Here is a 25,115-nt window from a genome sequence, read left to right as displayed (position 1 = left end):
CTTGATGTTGACCAACTTTTTGAAACCTCGTGTCCACTATTTGCGGTTGTTCGTTGTGGTTATCGTTCTCGTTGTTGTTGTTGTTGTTGTTGTTGGTCTTTTCAATGTTCAAGCTGTTCAAAATGCTTAATATGAATACAAAATTATAAGCACATTTTATTGTGTCGCCAGCTTCAACTTTAATCAAGTCTACGTCTGCCGTTTTCATATCTCTGTCTTTATTTTGGTTGTTTTCTTCAAATTTATTTAATTTTTGTGTGTGTTTTTTTTCGAAGTTTCTTCGGTATGGTTGTTTTTTTTTTTTTGTCTTCGTATTTTTTAATATGATTTTTATATATTCTTTTGCGCATATAATTTAAATTTGTTGCTGCTGCTGTCGGGTTTGTTATTCTGCTTATTTACTACCTGATTTTTATGGCAAACAAAACAGAAACAGAAATTCAACTGCACTTTTATTTGTTGTTTCAATTTTATTTTCGATTTTTTTCTTCTTTTTTTTTTTGTGGTTTTGTTTTGGATATTGGTTTTCGGTTTTCGGTTGGAGTTGTAGGCGCCCCCGAAATGTTGCTTCGCATTTTGCTGCCGTTTTTGGTCAAATGTATGTCATTGAGTTTGCTTTATGTTGATGCTGGGCTTTTCGAATTGAATACCGTCATAAATAATCTTCAAGCAATTTGATAAAGAAAATCAATTAATTCATTATAAATCGAATCGCATTTTTTCGCAGCGTCTCTCTCTCTCACTCTCTGATTTGTGTTTGTGATTTCTGATTTGTTATTTGTGATTTGTTTGCGCCCTCAAACCGAAAATACGTTCGCATCATGAATGTGTGTTGTACTCGTATTTTTTAATCACACAAGATTTTCGCACTCTCGCTGATTTATGTCTAGCATATTGCCAGCCGACTCTATATATGGTTGTCAATGCCGAAATAAAAATGCCTTTGTTCAAATGTGGGTTTAACGTAATGTTTTACACAAAAATAAATAGAAATAAAATGGATAACATTAAGAACATATATGATCTAATTAAATTTCTAATTCGTAATTGCGTTTTTTTCTTATTGTTAAATAAAAGTGTTTGTTATTAAATAAAGTTATTCAAACTATTTCTCATTTGTAAACATTATTAAAAAAAACACCAGCGGACAGCACTTTCTTGACTGTGTAATTAAATTTAATATTTAATACTAGATTTAATACAAATAAAAATAAAATAATGAATTTTTATCATTATAATAAATTTATTTAAACTTTCTAACTCACACTTTTGTTAAATTTCATTAAAGAATTTATATTTTAATTATTATTTATAATCATGTTACATGTTAATCAACATGACTCAATAGACATGCAACTAAACAAAGTGACATCAAAGAAAGTGTTTGCTAATCTTTAAAATATTTGAAGTTATTTAATTAACATCATTATTATAAACCAAAGCTTCATAATTGTAATCATTGCCTTACTTCTACATCTTATTAATAATTTCCAATTTGCGCTTTTTATCATTAAAGAATATACATACATATATTTTTTTTTAAATTTGATTTTCATGATATTATTAGTTTTGTAATATATTTCAAAAGGTTGCTCATTTGCTAAAATTTTAATAAATATATAAGTAATCAAGGTTAGGAAAGGCTTTGGTTTTATGAAATAAGTATTATTAGAATTAAGCTTTAGCATTATGAATTACATTTCAGTTTTATTAGTATTAAGATTTAGTATTATTAAATAGAGTTAGCATTAAGATGTAGTATTATTAAATACATTTAATATTATTAGTATTGAGAGATATATTTCAGTATTATTAGAATTCAGCTTTAGTATTATATTATGAATTACAGTTGACTAATAATATAAATAATGTAAAATTTCTAACTCAACTCTGATTGCATAGATCTCTGGTTTCGTTTAAACTTATGGGCTTGAATGTTTCAATGGATAGTATGTTGGTATAGAAATGGAAGTCTTTATTTAGTGTGATAATTTTACAGAATTAAGTTGGTATTATTCTTCTTGGAATTGAGATGAACATGAGTCTTTTATTTAACTCAATGTTTGAATAGTTTAATTTGATTAATTTGTATCATTATTATTCAAAACTTGCATCACTTTTGCATCTGAAAATGTGCTCGTAAAATGCAGTTGATTAGCTTTGTTAGAGGCAACCTAACCCAACCCAACCCCACTTGGCTCCTTGACTTGCTTAGCACCTTCTCACTTTTTGGCTGTGCACTTGGCTTGCTCCGTTTGCTTTTCTTTGCCGCAGAGTTCTATGCTTGCGCATTGTTTGCGGAACTGTGCTTTGCTGCCTCGTTACTTCACTCTGTGTGTGTACGCATTGCTCATTCGCCCTGTTGCACTTTCACTTTCTCACACAGCGAAGCACAGCAAATCCGCCCACAGTGCAGCAGCAGCAGCAGCAGCACTTGGCTGCTTTATTGTTGTAGTTGCTGTTGTTGTTCGACTTTCCACACACAGCTAAATAAACTGAAAACTAAACCGAACTAAACTTAGACAAGCAGCAGTGTAATAGAAATAACTATGTGAATCTTAATTTTGTTTTTATTTCCACCACTTTCAGCATGATTATTGTTGTTGTTTGTAGTCACTCTCCCTCTCTCTCCCTCTCTGTCTGTTTTGTTATTGTTGTTGCTAGTTGTTCACATAATCGCACAATTTGCATTCGCAACTTCATTTGGCAGACACGCATCAGAGCAGCTGCTGTGATCTTGTATTACAATGAAAAAGATTTTTAACAACTGCAAAATACCCTGCTTAAAAGTATATATACAGGTATTTAGCATACCCCTTTGGTAGAAATTGAAATTGGAAGGGTATTGCACACATTTATGAAACTCAATATTTGGTTTGCCATCGAAACGTTGCTGCAGCAGTTGCAGCAAAGCACTTCTTCTTGTTGATTTGCGTTTTGTCGAAATGTTGTGCAACAAAACGTTGTACGACACTTGTCACCACTTGCACTCATTTGCTGTCAATTGCGTTGCAAAGGACATGACACACAGGACAAGCGACAATTGCAGCTTAGACAAAGGAAAACTTTTCGCGTTCGTTTCGTTTCGTTTTTTTGTTGCGTTGGCCACATCAAAAGTTTTTTTTGAAGCCAAAGACAAGTCCGCGCAGACACTTCACTTGCATTCTAATTAAGCTCCAGATTAATTGTGCACTTCCTTTGCGAACTGCGACTGCCACTCAAACAAAAAACTCCAGCTTCCCAAGGTCCATGGCATCTCTTTCTCTCCCCCTTTCGGTCTCTTTGTCTAGGCGAAGCTTATAAAGTTGATGGCTGGCCAAAAGGTGCGGCCAATGCGAACAGAACTCTAAAGTCAAATACTGCAAAACGAGTTCAAGTTATTCAATTGTTGAACAGAGAGAGAGAGAGAGAGAGATGGAGAAATGTTCGCACAGTTTAGCAGCTAAAGCAAAGTAAATACTTAAAAGAACTCTGATGTAATTAAAGCAGCGCGCACAAATTAGAAAACGCTACGCGACATTCGCCGCATAAGTTGAGGCCAATCAAAGGCTGAGAAGATACTTGAGTGTGATCAGTAATCAGCTAAAGAAATGTGGCTCTATGTGAGATCAAAAGTGAAGCGACGAAACAAGTGTAAACTATCTTTTTGAGATGCACTCAACTACATATCAACTATCGATTCACACCTTGAGATACAAACACACACACACAACTAGCGATACCCCTGCGACTTTAATGCAAAATCAAGAATACACTCGACTATTAAATCATCAAACACGAGGCACAGATTTGCAGTTGCAAATACAATGCTTGAATAAATACTTTTGATGATAATCTTATAGTATGTGTGTGCTTCAGATACAATTGTATCTGAGCACTTGCTGTTGAGATGGCATTGAATTAAAATTGCATTTATTTAGTGTTGCTTAAAGTCAAAAGTTTCAATCTATCCTGATTAAATTCGATGCCAAACAATGAAATGCAATGTCTGTCTGTCTGTCTGGCTGTCTGTCTGCGTGTCTGCGTGTGTAACACCTTGGCATGCCAGAAGATTCCCACATATTGTAAATAAACACACACACAGACACACACAAACACTCTAGAGCCATGTGACGTGCGAGTTGGTCTGTAACAAATTGCTGTGCTACTTTAAATGGTACACTAAAATATATCTTAAAGTCATCTTAAAGTGCCATATAAAATATGTGTTAAATATGAGCTTTAAATATTTCACAGCAGCCACAACAACAACAACAACAGCAACTACGAAATTATCATCGCTTGGCGTGGCCATAAAATATGTGTCTTCTTTTTGATTATCACACGAGAAAAACCAAAAAGATGAAGAAGGCAAGCAACCAAAATGATGATGATGATGATGCTTTAACACCTCTTCACTCCCTCTCTCTAACTTGGATTTCAAATCTCAGATTTTGGGGTTTCTTTTTGGGTTATTGTGGAGGGGCACAAATCACAGACCATTTGCATCCCATCCACCAAAAAAAAAAATACTGAAAATGTGCCGAGTGTATTGCAAATGATTTACGATCTGTTTGCCAAATTCGAACGTTGACTAATTTCAACTGTTCGTCTTTGTTTTCCTATTTTTTTTTTATTTCTATTTTGCTTTTGTCGCCATCTGCCCCAACAATTGGTAACATAACAAATTGTCGCTCAGTTTTTTTTTTGCCGGATGCGCACGCGCGCGTTTCTCGCGCGATTTTAAACGCTTCCAAATCGAATGACGATTTTCATTTTGCTTTATTCGGCTTTTAAGTTTTGTCCATTTTATTGTAGGTATTTTAAACATCGCTTAGTGCATACCTTGAATTTTATTTGTATTTGTTTGAATGATTTTATTTAGAAATCAATTAATTTTACTTAGTTAAGTCATTGAGCAAATCGCGCGATTTTAAGCGTCTCCAAAAGCAAAACGATTTTCATTTACTTTATTTGGTTTTATACTTTTGCCATTTTTATTGTTTATTTTGTTTTTAAACATCTTTTAACATTCTTAAATTGAATAATGCATACAACTTTATTTGTATTTATTAAATAACTTTAAATCGAAATCAATTAATTTTACTTAATCAAATCTTTGAGCAAATATTTAGACAATTTTATTGTTTTTATCTTAAACATCTTCTAATGCATTCATTCGACTTAATTTGAGTTTATTAAATAATTTCAAATATATAATTTAATTCATTGGACTTCATCAAATCTCTAAGCTTAACAATTAAAGAATTTTTCGTACTTGATTTTAAAGGAAAAGGTAAATTGTTATTTTAATCCATAATTTTTCAAACATGAACTCTTAATTTAAATTAAATTATACTTTAATGCTTCAGTTCCCTTAGTATTTTCTTAAAGTATTTAAGTGAAGGAACAATTCTAGTTTGAACTTGCACTCTTGAGTAAAATTTTAAAAAAGGGAAGAACTTAATTTCTTTCTACTTTTCATTACTTGTCCTCTTTATTTATCAATATAAGTACAGTGAAATTGTTATTTGTTTATATTATTCTTGAGCATCTAATTTAAGTATTTAAATAAAAAACAAGTAAATTGTTCTTTCAATTCCTGAATTTAAATACTTGAACTCTTTTTACTTACCGAATTTATAGTTATACTTGAACTTAATTTGTTTTTATTGTCTCTAATTTAAAATACTGAAGCTCTTTATTAAAGTATTTAAAGAATTAAGACTTATCGTAAATATTAGAACAATTTAACTGTTAATGCTTTTAGCTTTTGAACTCTTTTTAAAAATATTTAAGTAAAGAAACAGTATAATTATTCTATTAAATTTCTAGTTGTAAACATTCAATGTTTAAATATAAGTTCTTTTGAAATTGTTGATTGTTTGAAATACTTGAACTCTTTATTTTAGTATTTCAATATAAGAAAACTTTCATTATTCTTTTAATATTAGAGTTTTAAATACTTAAACATTTTAATTATTTCCTTTATTTTCATGCATTAAACACTTGAGCCCTTTATTAATGTATTGAATCGTAATTACTATTATATTATTATTGATATTTTTATTAAAAAACTTATAAAAATTACTTTATTTATTTACAGATTTCAGCACCGTAACTTGAACAATCTTCATCGCACAGAATTGTAAGTTATGATTATGAAAGCGGCCGAAATTTTTTGAAGGATTTGTTTTGCTTGATTTTTGCAAATGTGAATTATACATTTCATTTAGTTTTTTTTTTTTTTTTTGAGTTGTTGTGGGTTGGCTATAGACTACTGACTGTTGACTGCCTTTATGGTATCTGCCACATCAATTGGTTGTGCAGACAATTTGTCTTCCACCTTGACGCTCCTGCTGTTGCTGCTGCTGCACAAAACCAGAGTCTTATCTCATGGCGGGCGCTGCCTGTCTTGTGCTTTACGCTTACATCATTTGTTATGCTTATGCAAAAATGAGAAAACCAAAAACAGAAAGAAAAAAAAATACATGGAAAAAAATGAAAATTTTTATCAGAAGACCGACCGCAAACAGAAAGCGACAGCGAGAAGTAGTAGAAGAAGAAGAAACAGAAGTATAGGAGGGGCAGTTGAAACCGAAAACGCAGCCACAAAAAAAAAACAAAAAAAAAAAGAGAAGCCGAACCCAAAAACCTATTTCGAATTTTCGCACACGCGGGCTTATCAGTGGCTTGTCAGGCCTGCCAAACCCCAACCAACTGAGTTGCCTCCCCTCTTTACTCCCCCCTCTTGGCCTGCCTAGCATTAGCTTGGCAAATGCCTTGCCCCATTGTCTCAAGCTGCAGTTGAACGAGTCTGTAACTGTAGCTGCTGCTGCTGTTGCTGCTGCTGATGCAGTTTGTAGTTGTTGTGGCTGCTGCTGCTGCTATTGTTATACCCTCTGCCCATAAGGTAAGCGGGTATTATAACTTTGTGACTGCAGGAAATGTATGTAATAGGCAGAGAGGGATGCATCTTCGACCCATAGAATGCATTCGATATACATATATATCTACATTCGAATGTATATATTCTTGATCAGCGCAAGCAGCTGAAATGATTTAGGTTTGTCCGTCCTACTTTATCTGACAACTTGGCACATATTCTTATACTTGTTATTTTTTGATTGTAACAGTATATTGATATACCAAATGTAGCCTTCGGTATATGCCAGATTTTTTGGTGTGTTAACTTGGTATATTTTTAGAACATGACCACAATTATGTTGTACATTATGTTATATTTTGATTACAATTGTATATTTATATACCAAATATAGCTTTCGGTATATGTTAGTATTTTTGTATATTAAATTGGTATATTTTAAGAATAATACTGCAATTATGTATCATTCTCTGGTACCTTTTTGAATGTTGTAGTATATTAATATACCATATAAAGCCTTCAGTATATTTTAGTATATGTTTTGTATATTTTTGGAATAATATCTCAATCATTTTGTACTCTGTTGTATCTATTAAATGTGATAGTATATTAATATACCAAATAATTTCGGTATATTCTTTTGGTATATTTTAGGAATAATACCGCAATTATGTTGTTCTCTATAGTATCTTTTGAATGCAATAGTATATTAATATACTAAATATACCCTTTGGTATATTTAAGTATTTTCTCCATATATTTTTAGGTATATTTTAGAATATTAGAGATTGGATAGCAGGTATCTCACAGTCGAGCACACTTCACTGTCGCTTTCTGCCTTGTTCTTGTTGTGGTTGTTGCTGCTGTTGCTGTTGCTGGTCGCCTGCTAGAGTCACATTTAACCTTTTTGCTCGTTGGCTGCGGCGTTTCGAAATTGAAAGTTTGTCGGCTTTTGGCGCCAAAACTGGTTTACGGCTCTGGCAGAGTTGCAACTGCCACGGTGCGCGGCACAGTGTGGCACGTTGCGGCGCCACGTCCAAGCGAGCGAACGAACGAACGAACGAGCGACCAACCCAACCTCAATTTCTGTTCTGCGGTCTCTGAGGCTTCGCTTGCATTTCGGCTTTGCAACAGCAGCAGCAGCAACAGCGGCAACAGCAGATTGGCCCACTAATTTTTGTGCGCCTCCTGTCAAGGCACACCAGCTACAGCTACAGCTACAGCTAAAAGCCGCATGCAGCTAAAATCCAGCTTCCAGCTTTGAGTTCGAGCTCTAAATACAGCAAACAGTGTTCTAGCTACAGTTACAACATGCAGATGCAAGAGGCAGAGCCAAATGGGAGACGCGAGACTGAGAGACTGAGAGTCTGAGGCTGAGAGTCAGATACAAGTCAAAGCCACTAATTGCCACAGTGGCTGCGGGGGGGGAGGCTGGAGGCGTGGCATGTGGCATGGCTGCTTCCACTCCCCAAAAAAAGCTGAGTTTTTTTTTGTTGTGTCCACATCTTCGATGCACGTTTGATATTTGCTCAGGTTGCTGGGCAAGTTTTAGTTGAGCCAAAAGCCAAACCCGAAATTATTTACAACTTTGTGGCGCATACTTTAACCTTTCAACGGATGACGCATGCACCTGTCCTGCCTCCTGCAACAACCACCTCCCCCCCTTTTTATAGGCAGCAAAAGTAGAAAGAAAAGCGTCTTCCGAAAAGATTAGAATTTATTTCCGGCTGCGTTTTTTTTTGTGTTCTTTTTTTTTGGTATTCTTTGCTCTTTGCTTTTATTTTTATGTTGTGTTTGTTTCGCATTCTGTTGTGCAAAGTTTTTGTCGAAAAACTTTTGTTTGTTGTTGGCTGACCGACCAAGCTGCCTCCTCTCGAGCCCTGCCACAGAATGCACAACATTGGTCTTGCCACATTTATATGCAAGCAATTTTTTTGTTTTGTTGTGTTGGCAACAAAATCAAAGCAACTCTTAACAATTATAGAATGCAGAGGGAGGCAGAGGGAGAGGCTTCCTCTTCGAGGTGCTATAAATAATTACAAGCAGCTGAAAAAGTTTTTTGCATGCAAACTATTGCCCGACTATGCAGAAAACTTGAGCCAGAAATCTCCCGCTTCTTGCTCTCTCTCACTGGTCAAATGCTGTGGTCAACAGCACCAGCAGCAGCAGCAGCAGCATCGGCAGCTTCAACTTGTCTTTGGCTGCCAGCTGGAAAACGTGGCCAACAATCTGCGGCACGCCAGCGAAGCCATCGCAGCCTCATCGTAGAGTCAGTTGGCCGCCATTTGATAAATTGCTGCTAATGTTTGACTCCAGATGCCCAGTTTGCAATCACAGACTGTGGAGAGTTGCACTATTCGCTGGTTTGTATGCCTAATATGCTAATCTCATTCGCCACTTGCAACGCACAACTTGCAACGCGCAACTCGATCAGCTGCGAGTGCGCGACTCATAAATTCCTTTTCTTGGAGCCAGGTGCTAAAAGTGATCAAGACTAATCGCCCCCAGAGAGAGAGAGAGAGAGAAGTCAATGAATACCATTATTGTATCGTTACCATTTCAAGATCATTGCAAGTGCTCTGGCATTGATTCTTTTTTATTTGCAATTGGATTAGCATTAGCATCTATGTAGAATAAAATGAGCTTTCATATTGACGTTAAGCGTGTCATAACCATTGGCGTTTTTATTGTTATAAGATTTGCATTGAGTCTATTATTAATAGTCTGTATTATGACTTAAGAATTGAAAGTGATTTACTGTGTTTGTGAACAGAGCTAAGTATTAAAAGCACTTTATTAATGTGTATTTATTCATTTATTACTGTTATTATATTAATATGTGTTTGAGTATTATTTTAAGTATTCAGTTAATGATTTGTTGTTGACTATTGAATAGAATCTGATTTACCCATTTTATTACTGCGTTGTTCGTAGATTAATTTGTGTCGTAGCATTATAAAAAGGAATATGCATATAACAATATAGAACTGTAATTGATTTACATTGTGTTCTTAACTAATATACCATTTCCCCTATTAATGCAAGTGTTATAACAATACTATTAATCTTGATAGTACTATAAAGTATTTATATTAATTACTCCAATAGATATGAAGCCTTGAAATCTTTGAAAGCTTTGAAATCACAGCATGTTAGTCTGTCCCTTATTTGTATATCATTATTATTTACTATCATAAATACTACAATCTTTATGATTCAAATTTTAATTGTTACAAATTTGATACAAATTTTAGATTTTTAAAAAATTATTTTATATTGCAAAACTCGGTTAATTCAATTGGAACACAGCTGATTTGATTGACAATCTTGGCATATATTGTATTCTATGAAACATTTGTATAGTGCTAGCATATTAATATACCATATATAGCCTTCGAAATATTTGAATATTTTTGGTATATTTTTTTTTAGATATATTTTAAGAATAATACCGCAACTCTTTTGTACTCTTTGGTATATATGAAAATTTATAGTTAGCAATATACCAAATATAGCCTTATGTATTTTAAAGCATTGTTTTCCTTTGAAATCTTTGGTTATGACCGTTCTATAAACGATCATATGCGTAGAAATAATAAAGGCTACATTCAGACCGCAAATCATACTGACATCTAATTCTACAAAATCTCGATTAGTTTTCTTAAACGATCTTTTAATTTCTAAAATTTGGTAAAATGCCAATCTCATTCTCAATGTCCATTTGATAATATTAAAAAGTGTGCCAGTTTTTATTTATTTTGTTTATTAAATATTTATTATAATTTTTTTTTTTTTTGTAGTAATTTAGAATAATTTTTCCACTTCTTTAATTAATTTTGAGTCATTTGTGATCAGTTTAAAATAGTGTTCACTAATAGCTAACTCATCATTTTCATCATTTTTAGTTGGTCGCAATTTTTATTTACCATACTTACCATACCACGTTTATTTATTACTTATTAATTACGAATTGTTGTTTTCGTGTTGTGCCTCGACTTTTCGCTCAGTGCATGAATTTACGAGTACAGCTGAGCTCATTGCTTTGACGTGGACTCTGTTTAATTGCGCTTTAATTAACTTGCATTGTTAAAAGCGACGTGTTGTCGCTGGCTGCTGCTGCTGCTGCTGTTGTTGGCTGCTGGCTGCTGGTTGCTTGCAACTTGCAACAGTAACTGCAACTGCAACTCAAGCCTCTTGCAGTCGCTCCGCTCCGCACGTTGACTGCGGCTGAAGAAAGTATGCGCTGTGTCCGTTGGAGCCAATGTTTGTGTTTGCGTTTGTGTTTGTGTTTTTTTGTTTGCTTAAAAGTGTTGCTCTCAGCAGCTGTAGCTGTGACTCTGTGTGTGAGTGTGCGTGTGTATGTGTGTGTGTGTGCGTGTTGGTGTTGTTTTGAATGCCAACTCAAACAGTCAAGTGTCGTGCAGTGAACTGTCAATAGAGTGTACAACATTTTTATATATTTTTTTTTCACTGCTCTCCTCTCCTCTACTCTCCTCTTCATTTCTTTCACAACTCTGCATACAAATGCTGCTGGCAAATAGAATGAATTTAATGTTGTTGCTGGCTGCTGTTGCTGTTGCTGCTGTTGTCGTAGATGAAGCAGACAAACAAAGCGACAAGCACACAACACCCTCAGTACCCCAGAGTAAGTGACAACTTCGTCTAGCACCTTGGCCAGCCAACGCTAATGAGTCCTGAATTCAGAGATAGAGAGAGAGAGAGAGAGAGAGAAAGATCTTCCGCTCCTCCCAGCTCAACTCTTACAAGTAATGCGTGCCAAGTCCTGAATTCTGAGTCCTGCTTGATGCCCAACAACAACTTCCTGCTTGGCTGGGCTTTTGTGTTCCAGTTGCTGTTGCTGTTGCTGTTGCTGTGGCTGTTGCACCCCTTGTGCTGACTAATCCATTTCATTGAGAACTTATCTCTCTTGCAACTGGCTTCTTGCCTCAACTCTGATTTACTTTATGAATGAACTCACATTTCATTCATTGCGCCGGGAGCCTGCGGTAAATACTACGGCCCGTACTACAGCTACAGCAGCAGGAGCAGAAGGAGACGGAGAAGGAGAAGGAGTTGCAAGGAGTCTGCAGCCAGGATGCATGCAACGGTATGCGCCTATTATGAGCAGACATGCGACAAGGATATGCTTCCGTCTTTGGCCCAAATAGAATGCTGACGCCGCTGAAGCTGTCGCTGTCGCTGATGCTGATGCTGATGCTTTAGCTCTGAAACCGAAGCTGACGTTGAGGCTGATGGCGTTGTCGTTGCGGTTGTTGTTGCTGCTGTTGTCATCATTCTGGCTGCCAATTAAAATGCCACCGCCAGGCAAATATGTGTCTGTTTGTGTATGTATAGATTGTGAAGGCGTGCCACCGCCACACACACACACACACACACACACACACACACACACACACACACACACACACACACACACAGAGCCTCCACCGCCGACAAGCCGACAGCTAACAGCCTGTCTAGAGCAATTCGCTTCGCCTCCTCCGCCCCGCCTACACGCCCACTGCAAGCGACCCCTTTAATGACGCTAAATCAAGCGTGCTTTGCATTTTTCTGAGAGTGTTCAGCTCCAAAGCGGAGCTAGCACAGCACAGTGACTGTGGCAGCCACATCCTTGCAACATCCTCCACGACTCACGGCTAACAAACCTGCCCCACAGCCATGCCCTGCCCTGCCCTGTTCTGCCCTGACCTCCCCTGACTTTTCTTTTCCTCAAGCTTCTCTGATTACACTCTCCTACAGTCAACACACACACACACACGCACACACACACACCAAATTTTTGCCATCTAATTATGCTTTGCAGCTAATCAAGTATTGATAAATATTACATTGTTTAGTGAACTTTTTATTTCAAATCAAAATTTTAAAGAAGATTGATCGAGAGAAACTTAATCAATTCATAGCTGAATGGATCATAATTTAGCAACTAAAATAAATACTATAAATTATTATTAGTATCTAAAATCACTTTAGCCTTTACATAACTTAGATTGAAGAAATCTGTTCTTTTATTAATTTTGAACGAAATGCATTAACTTCTTTTTGTTTAATTAAATCTTTAACTTAAACTTCTTTCATTTTTTTCTTTTATTAACTTCGGATGAAATGCAGTTGTTTTTTACATTTTACTGTAATCTCTCGTTACTATGATTAGAAACGTGTATTATAGGAATTTCTTTAGCGAAAGTGAATAAAGCTATATTTAAAGCATTTTTTTGCTGTTATGTTTTCATTCGTAAATTTAGCATAAAATTGATTCCATTTCTTTTTAGTTTTAATTATTATATTTTTATAATAAGAACTTTAATTTGCTTTTGCACAAACATTTAAAATTTTTGTCCCGTAAAATTCGTTTGATCATTAAACAATTTAAATTAAGTTTTTAGAACTGAGTAAAATGAGCTTAAAATTATGTATAGAATACGAATTTTTATTTACTTATGAACCACATTGTATAGAATTTATTAAAAACAATTTGAATTTCTTTAATAAGAGTTAATTAATATTATTTCCAACATTTCAAGTTATATTTATGTTACATAATGAAAATTTAAATTATTATGATATACTATAATTACTAAACAACCTAAATGTCATTTCAAATTAAAGACGCATTTTATATATGATAAGAAATATGTTATTTTAGATAATTGAAATGCACTTGCAGTAATAAAATTCTTTTTTTTTTTGTATTTAAACAAAAATTGCTTAAACAAAAAAAAATGATTGACTTCTGTATGCAATAGGTTAGTTATTTGTAGTAAAGAGTTCAGGCAAGAGTTGGAATTCATGTGGAATGGCTAATCTCGTTTGTCTAATCTACAAGCTTCTTGACTCCACTTGGGCAGCGCAGTGTCATTTGCGTTTGGGTTTGTCGCTTGTGGATGGGGTGCAACAACCCATGTGACATGTGCTCGAACTTTCAAGTGCCTGACGGCCCAGACTCTGCTGCTGAGCACCGTTTCTTGCTTACAGGTAATAGAAGGGAAATGGGAAAGTAGTAGGATGTAGGATGAAGGATGTAGGATGTAGGATGCAAGAAGAGGGGCGACATCGTCGTCGTCGCTTCACAGTGTGGGCGTGGCCAATTAGCATTTGGCATTATAGAGCAGCAACCCCGTCCAAACGCCTCAAACATGCTCAACTAAAAATAGTCAAAAGTAGAGAAAAGAAAAGAACCGTAAAAGGGTTTCCCCCATTTGAAGCTGAAGCCGTCGACGTCGTCGTCGTCGTCGTCGTCGTTGGCTGGGTCATAAGTGAGTCACGTTGACGTCGCCGTCACCGTTGTCGTCGTCGGCCACCGGAAGCGAATGATGCAGAAAAAGGCAGCAAGCGCAACACAAAACAAACACAAACACACACACACACTCTCAGCGTTTGGGGGGCAGCAACAAAATAGAATCGAAAAGAAAGAAAAGAAATCCTTAGAAACGCAGAGACGACCGAGTCGAGTGTCGAGCGTTGAGAGTCGAGAGTTGAGAGTTGAGAGCCGCCCACACCGCGACATGACGTTGACAAATGCTCCGGACCGTAACCGGGTCTGTTGATGGTCTGGAAGGGCACCTGGCCAAGGAATGCTCAGGAATCGGGGTTGGAATATACACTACTCGATGTCGATGTGTATATGAGTCAGCCGGGCGCGCGTAATCAGTGCACCTGCGAGGCAAAACAAAACATGAACAAAAAATACAAAAAGAAAACGCGACGGGGCACGCGACTAAACCGACTATGCACCCCGAATACCAAATACTATCGAGCTGGCTGAGAGAGGGAGTAAAACACCAAATGCCAAATGCCAAAAATACCGAGCAACGAAATCACGAATATCCACAAAAATATACATATATAAACGGATATCGTAGTCACAACTGGAGACACTGAGTCAGCGTTAAGCGAAAGTTGTCGCTGAAATCACTTCAAAGTTCGAACATTTTTACTTTTTTTTTCCTTCCCCTAGACCCTTTACTTTTCAAAAAAAAGGGTCCTTAAGGCATATCGCTAACAATGTTGCTTCAATTTTTGATTTTCAGTATACTTTTTATATAAAATGTCAGTTTTAACTTAGTTACTAGTAATGAATGATATACAAAATTTTAAAATTTAATAAAAAAAAAAAATTTAAGAAAATTAAGTAATTAATATAAATACGTAAATATGTATGTACATTCATATATTTAATGCTACACTTTAATAAAAAGTGGACAGTTTACTTCAGCCAAAACTTTTGCTAATTAATTTCGTAATTACATAACAAATTTTTAAATAACTGCAACATTGCATTATAACTCAATATTATTATTATGTGAATTCAATGCTCCATTTCAATGCACCAACTCAGTGCATATATAAAAATTAAAGGGTCTCTTACAGTTAATACTAAAGCTAACCATTTTTGTTTTTTTTTTTAATAAATAATGCTCTAACAAATTTAGTATTGTTAATAAAGAAAGTATTTGAATTGCATAAATGTATTTAACTCATACGCTTCAATAAATACTAAAAGGGTCTATTGCAGTCATAACTGTTGTGTAGCTTTCTTACTAATTTCTTTTTTTTTTTTTTCGTAGGCGTCCCACTATATCTATGTGTGTGTGTGTGTGTGTGTGTGTACGAGTGTGTATCTGGTGTGATAAGCACAAATTATGCAAAACAACAACAGCAATAACGTGAACAGCGACGGCGACAACGACGGCGACCCTTTGCACTTGTCGGGCTGCCCATTGAAGCATTGCAAATGGTTGTCTGTCGCGCACTCGCGCTCTCTCACTCCCTCCTTCTCTTTCTCCCTCTATCACTTGCTCACTCTCTCACTCCCTGGTTGACCTGTCGCCAACGCCGTGTCCTTAACTTTGTCCGTCCAACCGCCAACTAATTGCAGCGCACGTGACGCCGACGATGGCGACGGCGACGGCGACAGGTAACCGAATCGTCGTCGGAGTAATGCGAAACTGATTGAATGTTGCTACGAAAAATGATCGCTCCAATAGACACGAGACGAGTCTGCTCGACTGCACAACACCCTGGGCTGCCTTAATGCATTATTGAGTGCACCAAAATGAATGGAATCGATAGATAAAACAAAATTCTTAAACGAGACTTGTTTCAAAAACTCAGAATAGATTAGAATAAAGTATATGTTCGATACAATTTTCAATATTTTTTAATCAATTTCATTATGTTAATAACATATTCCACCACGTCTCATATTAGGTATCAATTTATTAAAAATTCCCCTACTTTTATTGAGCCTTAGATGTGTGGCATGTGAGAAGTGAAAGTTGTAAAGAAAGGCATTCATGGACTTGATATTTTCTGCTCAGGTAATAGGATAATATTGACCTTGATCATGTGAAAAGTGTGCATACTTTCTGCTCAGTTGATATAAGAATATTGTGCTCTTAAAATAAATAAATAAAGAAAAACGGGTTTTAGATGCTCTCTAATACTACAGCACAAAAAAATATTACAACAAAAATGCATATTACAAAATAATTTAAACTACAAAATGTTATCAAAAGTTGGCATTAATTAAAAAGTGAAAAATATGGTTATGCATCTGTAACTAAAGCGTAGCCAACTTTTGGTCAGCTATTTGGTCACCGTAATTATCAATTGACCAGAACGCATGGGCGTTTAATTATCCAGTGAAATATTTGATTACCATGTGAAGTACCAAATATTGCAGCGAAAAATGTAATTTATTGTGCATATTTATGCGGTGTCCATTAGAGGCGAATGCAGCTCTCTCTCTCTCTCTCCCTCTCTTATTTATCTCCCTTTCCCCCTTTCTCTCTCTCTCTCTCTCTCTCTGTTTATATGGGTAAATTTATGAGTTGACTCTAATGCCGTGTGCAAAAGTTCTATTGATATCACCAGCAATATAATGGTTCAATGTATTTTGCTTTATGCAAATCGAAATATGGGGTCAAAATTCATTTTGGAATTCAAAAAACGAATGCGACTATTGTAATTGATATATTCTGGAACTTGTTCGAAAATTGTTGCCACATAAATCTATTTAATCTGCAGCCAGAGCAATGCATATGATTATGGCTGCAAAATGTGGTTGAATCTTTGATCTCCTTCTCAGACCTATGCTGACTGTTTTAACTGCAAATTCAATACTGTTTGTGAATGAAAAAAATATTAACACCAAACTGAAGTGATTGAATATTGAATAAATATTTAAAGGTTACTTTCAAATTAATATTTGCTCTTTTATTTCATTTATTTTCTTTATTGAAAAAGGTTTCTAATCTAATTGAGATTTTTCTGTAATGTACATTAATATTGTTGAAGTACCACCAGAATACTAATCTTTTTTTTTGAAATTTGCATCTTAATTTGCGTAATTCGTTTTCATGGTTTAATGTTTCTTTCTTTACTTCAATGTACAAATTTCTGAATGAATTTTAAGATTTTAAGAATTTGTTTACATAGTTACACAGTTCCTTCTATTTTACTATACAGTTATTAGCATTTCTAAATATGTTTCCAGATGGCAAAATTTGTATCTTCATTTGCAGAATTCGTTTTCATAGTTAATAAATCGTATTTTATTTGAATATTCTCTTTTTGAATGCTACTCTTTCGAATAAACTTTAAGATTTAAAGAATTTGTTTTCATAGTTATTTTCTTTTTTACTATTCAGGCATTGAATCTTAAAATTTCTAAATATGTTTCGAGATAGTTTTAATTGAACGCAAAATTTGCATAATTTTTGTAGAACTCTCTTACATAGTGAAATATTAACTGTTTCTTCTGTTTGATGATTCACTTTCTTTCGAAATAAATTTTAAGATTTCATAGTTACACAGTTCTTTTCTATTTTACTATACAGTTATTAGCATTTCTAAATATGTTTTCAGATAGTTTTAATAGATGGCAAAATTTGCATCTTCATTTGCAGAATTAGTTTTCATAGTTAATATATCCTATTTTATTTGTATATTCTTTTTTTGTTTGCATACGAAGTTACATAGTAATATTAGGTATTGAATCTTAACAATTCTAAATATGTTTCGAGATAGTTTTAATTGAACGCAAAATTTTACATAGTCAAATACTTTTTCTGTTTGATGAATCACTTGTTTTTTAATGGAAATCTTTCGAAATAAATTTTAAGATTCAAGAATTTGTTTACATATTGAATAGTTTTTTTCAATTTTACTTTACAGATAGTTTTAATAGATGGCAAAATCTGCGGGTTCATTTGAACAATTAACGAGTTGGTTTTGTCGGCTTGAAGTGCTTTGATTTGCCACTGCAGTTATTATGTATTATTATTATGATGGTCATTATTATTATTATTATATTTGTGTAGAGACCGACGTGTGTTGTTATAATGAGAGCCTGTGAAGCCAGGTAGAGAGTCGGGAACTAGAAACTGGCAACTGGCGACTCGTTAATAAACTAGGTCTGAGATTGAGAACTAATGTGTGTGTGTGTTTGTGTGTGTGTGTGTGTGACGCGTTAATTGCCGTGTCAAGGTCGCACGCATATGTGCCACGCCCCCCTTAAGGACTTGACTGGGCTCGGCTCGTACACAAATTATAGAACTAACAAATTATGATTGTTGCCGTCGTGTGGGAAAGAGCGAATGACATGCCACAGCCACATAGCTGAGATACAGATACAAATACAAAGCTAGAGATACAGATACAAGTACGCCAGAGATGCTAAAGATGCTGGCACGTCTAATCCCCGAACGGCAGCCTCATTTCTGTTTGTTAATTACACTTTAGTGTGTGTAATTTTCACAGGATCTGACAGCGGCGACGACGACGACGACGGCGGCATCATCATCGTCGTCAGCCAACGTTGCTTCACAGGAAGTCCGAGGCAGAGGCAGCGACTGAGACAGAGACAGAGTTGAAGTCAGCGGCAGAGAGAAGACAAGTGATACAAAAATATTTTAAAGCCACGGGGGAGCGAGGAGCGAGGAGCGAACGCAGAAGCAGAAGCAGGTACAAAATGACTTCACACAAAACTAGATAAATAAAATGTGCACAAAACAAACGAGCGAAAAATTCAAAGAAATCAATTGCAAGCCAAAAGACACGTCCAACTGGGCACCGGCTCATCTCAGTCGCAGTCTCCGTCTCAGTCTTCTCCTTTTCTCTCTCTGCATTCTCTCTGGAGATGAATGAACCGCACACGCATACGCATAGAACACGCACAGCCTTTATATTGTTTGGTTGTCGAGAAAATCCCTGCTGGCTGCTGGCTGCGTAACTCAGTCTCTCAGCCACCGGAAATGCAGCACATTTCACAGACACAGACAGTGAGAAAGGGAATGGGAATGGGGAAGGGGAAGGGAAAGGGGAGTGCGTGCTGCTGCAAGCGCTGCAACTCTCAGCAACAGCAGCAACAACAGCAGCTGTCCAGCCTTTTGAACTAGTTACGACACGGCACAGTGGTGCAAACACAGCTGAAAAACGTTTTAAATGCGAGCAAACTTAAAGATAGAAACACTTCACAATGTGCCGCTTGCAACGTTGAACTGGCCTTGGTTGCAATGCGGCCGCAGCTTAGATAAAGCCAAAGTTAATCAGGCGGATTAATCGCATTACAAATTGTCGCTAGAGACAACATAATGTGGCAAAACTGAAATGTGCGGCATGCCTCCTGCTGCTGCTGCTGCTGTTGCTGTTGCACTTGTTCGCTGACTGACCTTTGAGAGGCAAAGCCAAAGCAGACAACAGACAGCAGACAAAAAACAGAGAACAGAGAAGACAACACACAATGATGTGTGGCAGCTGCGACGCACATGTGGCACAAAGTCTCGTTGTTGCGTCGTCGTTGTTGCACCTACTAAGTGCATTTAATTGACACCACAGCGATGGTAAAATCCGCGCCTGCAATTAGCCGCATCGAAGAGACAGAGAAAGAGACAGAGACAAAGACAGAGAGAGAGAGAGAGAGAGAGAGAGTTGATGTCGCTGCTTTCAGCATTTTCCCACATGCCACTGACATCTTTTCCCGCAACTGCAACTCTGGCCAAGGTTATTATCACTTTACTGCATTTAAATCGCCAACTCAGTCACCTCTCTCTCTCTCTCTCTTTCTCTCTTTTGGCTCTGCGCTACTTTTCCTGGCCTACAAATTATGCACAAATTTTTGCAGCCGCTTCCTCATTTCCCCCTTTCTCCACTCTCTTCTCTGGCATACTCACCCCAGGCGGCAAAGATTGTAACAATTCTCAAGCGGCACAAGGTTGCCAATTGACTGAGAAACCCCATTGTGAGCGGCCCCAGCGATTTACCTGTTGCCCCCCAAAGGGCCCCAACAACACACACACACACACACACACACAACTGCAGCAGCCAGCGGCAGCTGCCACACACAAAGAGAATATAGTAAAACATAACTAAAAAAAAAAAAAAAAAGAAAAAGTCAGCGGCAGAACTTGCGCATAAATACGTGAAGTTTATGTCTAGAATTTGAATACAATTTATTTAGAGCACTTCTGCTGAATCATCTACTCAATTAACTTTCCACTTTCAGTTGATCTATTTACGTATTGTTCTAGTTGCAACTGAATTAGCGCTGAACTGAATATAGACGCATAAATTCGTATATCATTATGTCATTTCTCAGCAAACCAAATACAAATTAGTACAATTTATAAGGAAATAAGTTCAAATTAAAACTATACAACTCAAGCTCAAATTCCTTAAAATATTTTGTATATAATGAAAGCAAATGCGAATATAGTTAATATTTATATAAAATCTTTGCATTCCAATGCATTGGAAGTAATTTTTAAGCACTATTAACGCAAATATTTATATCAACTAATTAAACGCTGTAATTTCTTTATAGATAATTTCTCCGTTTCTGTTTGTTTTGAAACATGAAATTGAAAAAGATTGTATGATACAGTGTACACTATAAGCCAATAGCAGGCATTAATCTACATTCAACATTTTTGATTGATATTTTTATACTCGCTACCCAAAAAGTAGAAGAGTATTATAACTTTGTGCCTCCAGGAAATTTATGGAGAAATCTCCGACCCTATAAAGTATATATATTCTTGATCAGCGTCAACAACCAAGAAGATCTAGGCATGTCCGTCTGTCTGTCTGTCCGTCTATCTGCATGAACACCTAGATCTCAAAGACTTTAAAAGAAAGAAATCAATAAAAAACAATTCCAAGCGTAGTTTTGAAGCTAATAGCACAAATTTTTGGGTACATACAAAAATATCCATAGTTTTTATGATTGAAAGTTCGGTTGCGATCAGATACAAACTGATGAAGTTAAAGTTATTACTTTTGTATAGTTGCTTTGACTGACATTCTGGTATATTCTGCACTACAGTAGTAGTACTAAATCAATAAACCAATTATAAACTTTGGTATATTTCAGTACTACATTAATTTGGAATATTTTAAGAATAATACCGCACTGTTTTGCTTTTTTGCGGATACCTCTCTTACTTGGTTTTATTCAAAGAAAATAAATAGTATTCAAAAATTAAATTGCAATATAAATAAATAAATTCGAAAAGTTAAATTAAATTCAAATATTTTAAAGAAATTCTCATACAGATTTCTGCCAACTATTTGTCTACAAAATATATTTGTATGCCTAGCGGTATTTGCAGTCTGCGTTCGTGTCAAAGAGTCGAGAGACGAGAGACGAGGTTGTAACGTACAATTCAAGTTATAGATAATGGTTGGCATAATGAGTGCATGTAATCTTTTGGATTTCCTTTCATGAATACTACGTGAGTGTCCAAGTTTCAATTGTCATTATTTTTAACTGAGGCGGAAGCTGCCACAGCAGAGAGCGAGGCAGAGAGGGAGAGAGAGAGAGATGAAAATAAAGAGACGAAGAATGCGACAGAGACAAAAAGACGACGATGGCTAAGACTGAGGTGTTTATTGTGCGTTTAGTTGTTGTTGTTGTTGTTTCAGTTAACGCACGCAATACGAAAATGACACAAAAAAAAAACCAGAATGAATAACTCTGTGTGTGTGAGTGTGTGTTGTAACAACAACAGCAATAATAATAATAATAATAATAATAATATAAGAACTACAAACGGGGCACTGGACATGCTATTTAATAGCCCCCCCGAGACGCGACGCTGTGTGAGAAAAAAATCTCTCTTTCACTCCGGCAGAAAAGAAAAAACAAATAAAAACAAAAAACTATATACATATATATATATGGTATAAAGGGGCAGAAGACTGTGCATAAGAAATTATTATAAATTTTATTTAATTACGACAACACACAGAAAAAGTGTGTTAGGTAAACCATGGGACAAATGAAAATGTCAGGATAGAATTGGGAACTAAACCCGAAAGTGACCCAATGACAGGGAAACAATAAACTAAACAGAACAGAAATGGGCGCACATAAAAACTCAAAACTGAAACAGCGGCAACTCAAAGAGAGACAGAGAGAGAGACAGAGAGAGAGAGAGAGAGAGAGAAAAGGAGGAAGAGTTCGACATGAAATGCTCATTTGGAGTTCAGTAAACCCGCCCCCACATTCAAAAATAAAAAAATAAAACAAAAATATTTGATTCTCGCACAGATTAAACCACACGGCATTGATCATCATTCAAAATCGGACTTCCAAATTGACATATTCCCCCCAGTTTTTTTTTCTTCTCTTTTTCGAAAAGGCAACACTTTCGATCAAAGTCAGCAAAGGTCTGTGAGTTGGGAACTGGCTTTGGGGTCTCGCGACTGGCGTCTGGGATACTTGCCAGCTGGTTGTGAGTCCCCAAAAACAGACAGACAAGATCGTAAAAATTACCGAAAAACGAACAAAATTTGTCGAACTGACGGACAGACAGACAGACGGACAGACGGACGGACAGACAGACGGACAGACAGACAGCAGGCAGGGAAAAGATTGTTGTCCTTTTTAGCTCGCACGATCACGCACAACCTTTCCACTTCATTAGCAGAAACACACACACACACACAGATCACAGACTACCTACGACACAAGCACAGCTGGAAGAAGAACACTCCTCCTAACTTCTAACTCCAAATCTTATCTCAGCCACAGGTCGTGCTTGTGGTTGATGAGAGAACAACAACAAGAACAGCTACATACATGTGTATTCTACATATACATATGTATGTATTCTTCCATCTGTGTGCTGGATTTCCACATACTAATGATGCTCATTAGATGATCTTTAATGTTCGTCAAAAACCAATTCCCAGGCGACATTTCGTTTGAATTACTCAACAGACACAGATTTTCATTTTCATTTTTTTCGGGGATTTTCTGAAATTTTCAACTATTTGCTGTGCTATTTTTGGAATATAGTTCTTCTCACTTGAGATGCTCGTCGAAGTAACTCTCAGATTCGGTGATGATTTATGAGACACAAGCTCCGCTTACAAAGTTGCCAGGGGAGGGTCCTATATTTAGACAGAAATTGTCATACCGGAAGGAGCCAAGAAATGCGGCGAGGCGATGAAAGAAGAGCGACTAGTTGAGTTCTGAGTTCTGAGTTCTGGCTAAGTGATTTTAGTTGGAAAAATATGGAAATCATAAACGCCACACATTATGATTTTTGCTTCAAAGATATATACAGATTTAAGTAGAAAGTGCTTAGATTATACTAGCATATAATCAATTCTTGATTTATTTAAATATAGTTAGATAAACGAAATAAATATGATTTATTTATTAAGCGATAGAAGAAGGCTATGCATTAGTTTAGTTTATAAGATTAACAACAAATAAAGCAATACTTATAAAAAGTTAATTCAATCGATGAACACATAACTGGCGACAAAATGAAATGGCCAACTGATTGAGCATTTATTTTAAGACAATATGTGATCTGTGATGAATGATGGTGATTAATAATGAAATAATTAATTTATATAATGAATACACAAAGATATTTGTTTGATATAAGTGGTTGTAAGACAATACTGCAAATATAAATGCATCAGTTAAATATGCTGCACATATTTCGGACAAATTTTTACAATAGTCGGAGGCAATTCTCTAGTTGATTTACAAGTTCGGCAGGCAAATCCACCTGCAGTAATTTAATACAACTATTTTTATACCCGCTACCTATAGGGTAGAAGGGTATTATTATTTGTGGAAACGGAAGTGGGCGTGGCGATGATTTGAAACAAACTTGAGTTGTGTTGTCGAAACAAAATTCTAGCTCAATCTCTTATGTGATCTTGGTGTTTATATAAACAGATGGACAGACAGAGAGACGGACATTTCAATATTGTCTCGGCTGTTAACGCTGATCGAAAATATATATACTTAATAAGTTCGAAGATGCCTCCTTCTGCTTGTTACCTACGTATATTTGAGGGTATAAAACTGGATGAAAAATTCGCTGCAGTTAGATTGGATATACCGCCATTTAATTATGCAGATAGTTAAATCGATAAGTAGATATACGATTAAAAATATATATAACATAGTACTGGATTGGATTGGCGAGTGTCGAGTCAAAGCCACCTCCAGAGCACTTGAAAGTCATGTGAACAGCAACAACAAAGCGAAGCGAGCCCAGTAACTAAGTATGCACAACAAACGGCATAATTACCAGCCTCCACTATTTTTAGTTGCAAGACTTTTCTTCCCTCTTGCTCAGTGTTTTTTACTATTTAATACTTTTTTTCCTATCGCCTCGCGTTGTTTTTGCTTTTTGATAATTTGTTGGCGTTTATACTTGTTTTGGCTTTGTCGCTTGGCTCGAGTTCAGAGGGGCTCTCTGCAGAGGTTCGCTTTTCATTTTTGTTAAAGACACCGCAGAGCGCAATTTCCCAGGCCAAAGTAAAAGCTGCGCTTAGGCTAACATGAGTCGACTTAATTAAGTTACCAGCCAGCCGCAACTTTAGCAATTTCATGGTTTGCCATAGGCGAGAGGGGGAGGGGAGCAGAAGAGCAGTATTATAAATTGGTATAAAAAGTGTATTTTTTGTTTTTTTTTTGCTTTTTAGTTTGTCAAGTTATGCCACATTGTGCAGGCGCCAATTTTTGAAGTGGGCTTTCATTAAACACATTTTTGTTGCGAGTGTTTTAGTTAGTTGCCTCGCAACAACAACAACAAATAAATTGAATTGCAACGAATTAAATCAAATGAAAACAAAAGTGCGACGAAGCTGTGAAAAATGCTTTCCAATTTTTCATTTGGCAATTTTGCAGGAAAACAAAGCCACAACAGCAACAGCAATGACAACGGCAAACGTAAAAGGACATCTAAAATAACTG

The 25,115-nt window shown here is 36.0% G+C and overlaps 1 protein-coding gene across 1 annotated transcript in view; it reads left to right on the top strand.

The window, feature by feature from the left end:
• The window catches only part of LOC133847504 (irregular chiasm C-roughest protein), a 260,979-nt gene that overhangs the window by 190,370 nt on the left and 45,494 nt on the right, over positions 1–25,115 (top strand). The window contains exon 2 of the transcript XR_009895168.1: positions 6,086–6,127. The gene's annotated coding sequence lies outside the window, so the exon portion shown is untranslated. The remainder of the gene's footprint in view (positions 1–6,085; positions 6,128–25,115) is intronic.

The sequence above is a fragment of the Drosophila sulfurigaster genome, chromosome X (assembly GCF_023558435.1).
Source record: "Drosophila sulfurigaster albostrigata strain 15112-1811.04 chromosome X, ASM2355843v2, whole genome shotgun sequence".
NCBI lineage: Eukaryota > Metazoa > Arthropoda > Insecta > Diptera > Drosophilidae > Drosophila > Drosophila sulfurigaster.
Note: the sequence above shows the minus strand (reverse complement) of the source record. Positions and strands in the feature narration are given on the sequence as shown.